Below are 7,100 nucleotides of genomic sequence, written 5' to 3'. Positions count from 1 at the left end.
TTGCAGGCATTTTCCTCAAACTGAAAATAATTTTAAGCAAATAATTTTTCAGGAAGGTTTGAAACTAACCAGACCATACAAGGTTTCTGAAGGTTTTAAAGTGAACCTCAAAACTCCAAAGTCATGAACAGAATTTACAGTAATTTGAAAATCAAAATAGAAAAATCAGAATATATTTCTTGTGGGTTTATTTATTGCATAAAGCTATGCAACACTTTGAAAATAGGAAGATTGATAATTACTGTAATGCATAGTAAAGAAAAGAAAAATGATCCATTATTTCATGTCAGGGTGGATAATGTTCTCAGAAAATACAACAGGAATCTAATTCTAGAAATCATGTCAGAGCACGATGAATGTATCAGTAAGGATAATAATCTTTCTTGCCTGTTTAGGAAAACAACGAAACAGCGTATTCATATTTGGAAGGAATAATGAAGTTATTCATTTTATCAATAATTAAGAGTTTTGATCACTGAATATTGGGGATTATAAGCAACAGTCTGTATCTTTAAACATGCAAAGAGTATGATAACTCATAAATGAAAAGGTGGATAGAAAATGTAACACCCAAATTGTGTTATGAAATAATACCTGCCTGTTTGTACTTGAATAGTAGCTCACAATGTGAATAAATCAATTAAAAGCAGTTAATTAAAAACATTTCTGGAGAATGGATATGTTTGGCCAATCCTTTGTCATGTCACAGATGATTGTTAAAATGTTTTTCTCTTCAAGCAATAATAGGATATAATTTTGGTGTATATTTGGGGAGGAAGGAGTGACTCTTCCTGAAAACTGAGCAGGATGATCCCTTGATCTCTAGCTACCTCCTCATTTGTGTCTTGCATTGCCAGCAAAATGCCAGCTGCAAAACCTATTTTGCATCTAGTTGTGATTTCAGAATTAAATGCAATGCAATTAGTTCCTTTTATATGTTTGGTAATCTTGTTAAGACAACTCATTAGGTATCTTGGCAATTGGAAATTACTAGGTTTCAGAACATGTGCATTTCCTTTGTGAATACCAATTATTCCTAAATGAGGCAATTGTTCTTTAAAGGAAAAGGAAAAAGTGAGTACCAGAAAGTTTTCTGAGTTTATATATTGCCCTGACCTTTAAAAATCTTAATCTGGATCTTAGTACATTCTCCATAAAACTCTAGATATATGTAAATACTGCAATGGTATTTTTCTTCTCTAATTTTTTCTATCTAATCATGTCAAAAGTGTGGAAGAAGAATACATAAATTACTTGTGAGAAACACTTTTTTATCATTAAAACATGCAATAACTAATCAAGTAATATAGGTATGATTTTTAAATCCTCTTATTTATAAAAAGGAATATACTATTATGTTCATTAACTATTAATTGATGCAGTTGTAGGAGAATGTTATAATGCAAACCAGTTCATAGGAAGCAGTTACAGCTGAAAAAAAATAGTTTATATAATACTTTTAATATTCAAATAACTTAGCAATTTGTGACTTCTTATGCAACATCAGTGCACTGTTTCCACACAGTCCATGTTTCCAATCCTTTTCTCTTAGCCAAGAATCTAGAAGCAAGTTGAGGTTCTGCCTACTGCTCCAAAGGTTCAAGGTCTGTACTAAGTACTTGATTCTACATGTGCTTCTGTCCAGGCCTCTCAATACAATAGCAGGTTTTCCCTGCTAAGAAAAAAGACCTGATGAAAAGAATTCAGCATAATTAACATGTTAAGTAAATGTGACTGTAAGCCTGGTAATTTCAGAATTTCAAAATCTATTTTAAGTTTCAGGGTTAATAGAAACTGAAGAAACTACCAAAAAAAAAAAAAAAAAAAAAAGAGAAAAATCATAAAACTGTCATTTAAATTTTAAAATATTTTATTTTGGTATTTTTAAGCATTATTTCATCATGAGCAACAGAGAGTTCTCAGCAATATGAACTTTAATCACACCAGACCATATATCAGTTTTCCTTACAAGAGAAAATCTGGCTGTGAATCTAGGCTGATTCCATGAAGACTGCATCGTTAGTGATGAACGAACTCAATCTGAAAGCCAGTGTTAAAGAGAATTGAAAGATGCTTTAAGAATATTAATTTTAGAAATGCAAGTTCAGAATTTTCTGGATACCTGTGGGAACCAGGGCAAACAAACTTCCAAAATCACCAAAACGTAATATCAAGAAAAAAATGCATAACCATAAATATGGTCAACTGAGATGTGAAGACAAAAAGGGAAGCATAGAATACAAGTTGAAAAATGTTAAATGGAAAGATGTATTAGGAAAAGTTTATTTTTAAGTTTCAAATACCCCATCAGCAATTTACTTTTGATGCCTCCAAAATGTTAGTATTAACATAGCTGGATGCTGTGTCCAGTTTTTAGCCCCCCAATACAAGAAAGAGATCAATAAACCTAAGCAAGTACAAGGGAGGGCCATCAAGGTGGTCAGGATCGGGAGCGCTTGTCCTGTAAGGAGAAGCTGAAGAAGCTGGGCTTGTTCAGCCTGGAGAAGAGATGATTTGGGAAGACCTGCATTATTTTATGATGCTAAGTCTTAATTAAGCATTTATCTGAAATTGTCAACAGACTGAATCTGAATTAACAGATTAAGTTCATTATCTGTTTTCTATTTGTCTTCCAATTAAAAATTTTAAGTTATATTTGGTACTGGAATCATAGAATCATAGAATAGCTAGGATTGGAAAGGATATTAAGATCAAGTCTTAAGTGTTGCAGTTTACCTGTGGATCACCAAAACCACGCATCTTAAAATTTTGTCTCTAAGGATAACGAGACATATAATTTTTGTGTCTGTTATGTGTGTGTTATTTTAAATTATCCAGTTGAATTCACTATGGCTAAAATAGGGCTGTTCTTGCCTTGGTGACAAAAGTAAGGAGTCTAATCCTTTTTTTTTTTTTTTTCCTACAGAACAGGAAGTGGTAGTCACAAAACTCTAAAATAAAAAATAATCAGAAGTGGCACTTAAGGATATGGTACTGAGAACACTGTAACACAGTACAAGCTCACATAGCAAAAAATTATATATGTGAGTTCTGCTCTTCCATTCTTCTCTTTTGATACATAACCTGGACTTTATTTTCCCTTCAGAGAGCTTTTGAGAATCACTACCAACCTATTGGTAGTGGCATTTTCACAAACATCTATATAAAAATTGCATGGCATTTTCACAAATATCTATATAAAAAACAAAACGTTTGAACTTGGGGAATATGTGAACCTATAAGAAAAAGTCTTCAGATTTAAAGACTGGAATTTGAAAGCTGCTTGGAATTTAGGTTAGATGTAAATTGCACAATCTTAACTAAGCCAGGTGAATCCTTTATTAAAGGTTCTACTGACATTTTCAAATCAAGATGGATTTTTATATTTGAGCAAATACAACCACAAAGACATTGTTCATTTGTATATAAAGGAAGTTTAGCTATATTATGGTACTTCCCAGAAATGTTTAAATGGAAAACCAAACACTCATCTGGTCAAGAGCTATTATCCTAGTGTCATGTAACTTCACAGCTTTAAATAAGGGCTGGTATGTAGCCTCTACCTCTTACAGACAGTCAGCAAATCACAGTAGGTCACTGATGGTTCATAAATGTATGACACAAATGACCTAATGCACCTTCTAAGCCTACTTTACTTTGCTTTAAAAAAAAATTCTCTGTTCCATAAGGGTTTTCTTTTGCATTCATTAAACAACGCTAATCTGTATTACTACAGTGTAGGTAGCGGAATACAGTGCATTGCTCTAAACCAAGGCTAACGGTATTCATTCCTGTACTGGTAGCAGATGACTTATCCATAAAAATGGCAATGTAAGGGAAAATGTTTCATGAAAAAAATAAACAAAAAATACAACAACAACAGAACTATTAAAAAGCATGGTTTTGACTAAAAAAAAATGCAGAAATGAAAAGAAACTCAGTGGATTTTTATGAATGGAACCTACCCTAAGGAGGAACCAATCTGGCTATTTTGAGCAGGGTATTTTTCAAAGGTTTAGGAAAACCTTGAATAGTTTTGAATAGAGTGAAACCTTTCTGTTCATAGTTATACTGATGAAATTTTGCTTGGTCTCAAGTGTCCTGCTTTCAGCAGAAGCAGTCATTTTTCTCCTTCTTAGTAGCTGGTGCAGCGCTGTGGTTTGGTTTTCGGCCTGGGAACAGAGCCGATAACACTGATGTTTTTAGTTACTGCTCAAACGTTTAGACTGACCAAGGACTTTGTGAGCCTCATGCTCTTCCAGGGAGGGGGTGAAACTGGGAGGAAGCAGAGACAGGACACCTGACCCAAACTGACCAAAGAGGTATTCCATACTACAGCACATCCTGGCCAGTATATAAACTGGGGGCAGTTACCCAGAAGGGCTAGGGCACTGTGTGGTTGGACGAGGTATAGGTCGGTGCTTGGTCGGGCGGGGTGGGGCGAGTTATCAGTCAGCGGGTGGTGAGGTGTTGTATTCTCTTCCCTGGTTATTTCCTTTATCGTTATTATTATTGGTGGTAGCAGTAGTGATTTGTGTTATACCTTAGTTACTAAACTGTTCTTATCTCAACCCGTGGGAGTTGCATTCTTTTGATTCTCCTTCCCATCCCTCTGGGAGCAGGAGGAGGACAAAAAGCGGGGGGGGAGTGAGAGAGCGACTGCGTGATTTATGGCTGACTTTGTTTAAACCACGACATCAAGCTGCATAGATTAGTAGGAAACATGGCCTAGGCCCACCGTGTTTGAAAACAGTCCCGAGGATAAAGTTCACTTATCTTCCCTCTGTATTGCAGGCAAAGGCATTTGTGTGCTTTCATCAGCGTATGACAAAATGCTTCTACCACGCATTTGCTCATTTGGAAATGGCAAAGTGAAAAGGAAGGAGGCAGAAGACAGAGCATACCTCTCACAGAACTGCTCTGGAAGGTGCCACTACTTTGTGGTACAGACATACACAAAAATTAGTCTGTAGTGACAGGATAGAGTTCTGGCTGTGCTTCTGAAGGAAGAGATAAATTCATGGTCTCCCATTTTTAATTGTGGTACTGACTGCTTTTATTCTCAAGTGTGCCTGTTTCTGCCAGAACATGATTTACAGTAATAAAAACTATACACACGCCTTCCAGTAAGGTGTTCATAAAGCCTCTAATTAAGTCATTCCTATTCTGACACTTTCACTAGTCTATGGCTTGCTGGTTTAATATTGTAAGCTTTGTTTTTATTGATGACTTTTCCTGCAGCTGTGCATATCCATGTCAAAAAAATCATCATTAATGCAGTTTATCTCTCTTTGGTGTCTTTTGTGAGACTGGATCTGAGAAAAAACATGAAACAGTCTTGTGCCAGTCTAATTGACCTGAGTGCATCATGCACCACCAGCTGGTTAAATCAGTTCATGATGCCACTGGAGTTAAAAATAATATCTGAGAAAATTAGACGTAAGTCCTAAATTTGGTCATAATTTTTCAAAAGTGATGGAAGGTAGGTTGTATGAAGCTTTACCCGTTATGCTCCACTGACATTTACTATGCAATGCCTTTTTTTTTTCCCAGGCAGAAATTATGTGCTCTACCTGCAGTGAAACGATCCTCTCGGTGTAGAATCAGATTAAATAAAATAAGTATGGTGCTTCTAAACTTTTTGCAGTCTGACTATATTTAAAATGTATCTTCTAAAATTTGCAACTATACCATGGAATATACATTATGTTATTAAATGTGCTCAGTAAGCTAAGCAAGTTTCTAGATAATTAATAAACATTTAGTGCCATTGATTTTTATAGCTTGGCTTTTGAACTCCTTATCAGTATTGAGCAGATGGGGCATAACTATGAAAAATTGTATTTTAAACGTGATTACTATACTTGAATTATATTTGAAAAATTTTGTTCAGTGAAGCATTTACAAATACAATTTAATTTCCAGCTGAAGCTTTAAAGTTAAGGAATTTTTCTCTGTTTAGCACGATATTTAAATGATGTCTATAGCATATAAAAGGAAACAGAAAACAAAAAATCTAAAAAATATCTAGTGTTTTAGAAAAAGCTCTACTTAAGAAGACATTTTGCAATAAAATATTTGGTGGAGTCTCTATTCAGTATTTAGCAAATCCTTTTTTAATGCCAGCCTTAACAGTACTGCACGAAGAATGACTTTTGATTGAAATTTTGGATTACAGCACAACACCACAGTTTGTCCATTGCAATTTGTACACTTGATGCATAATCTTTTCATATTGAATGTCCTTCTGTAGTCTTTGATATTGAGTTGGGGGAGGGGCGATTCAAACTTTCTGCATAACCTACTTTTTTGAAAAAATTATGTATAAGAAGGAAGTGGATTAAGAAGAACTGGACCAGAGGTTTAAGGATGGGAGCCTGTGGACTTAAGCCTATCCAGGAGATGTCTGTGTAAGTGCGATTAAGGTGCTGCATTGTAACTAACTTCCAATTATTTGTCCTCTAAAAAACTGTTCTGTTTACCTGTAAATCTTTAGGGAAAATCATTCTTCATTGAAGAGGAAATCAAGCCCTTGAACGTAAGTGTAAATAATGAAATGAGATTACAGGGACACCTGTGACATGCTTTACAGCACAAACCTTATGTTTCCCCATCTTGAACATCAAATTCACCTATTGTCTTATGGCTAAACTATGAGCTGTTTTGTATTCTCTAGAATCCTCTTAGGGTTCTTGAACCAAGTGTCTGTACGTGGATTTGGTGTTCTTGCTTCCCGAAAGACAAGCGCTATGCCACATATCTAGTTTCCCTCTCCTTTAATCACTTCTGCTGTTTCTTGAAATGTAGATAAAGCTAAACTCTAAAGGTCCCATTCATCATTGTCTCACATTGCTGCAGCTGATCACACCTGTGTCTCACAGATAGGAACTGTGACCAAATCAAAATAATAGTGTTTCCTACAGTACATCAGTGTAAATGACCAAAAAGAGAAAGATACACTGTGCCTTGTTAGTATGACAATTTTATAATAATGTAATAATGAAAAATATATTATTTGTATATTATATATTATAATTAGGGAACAGAGAGAAGGGACAAGGGGTAAAGGAAAAGGGGAGGGGAGGGGAAGGGAAGGGAGA

Source organism: Pezoporus wallicus, unplaced genomic scaffold, assembly GCF_028554395.1.
Source record: "Pezoporus wallicus isolate ANWC-B61680 ecotype Strahan unplaced genomic scaffold, APGP_CSIRO_Pwel_v1 contig_7099, whole genome shotgun sequence".
Lineage (NCBI taxonomy): Eukaryota > Metazoa > Chordata > Aves > Psittaciformes > Psittacidae > Pezoporus > Pezoporus wallicus.
The sequence above is the reverse complement of the archived record's forward strand: the minus strand, read 5'-3'. Positions refer to the sequence as shown.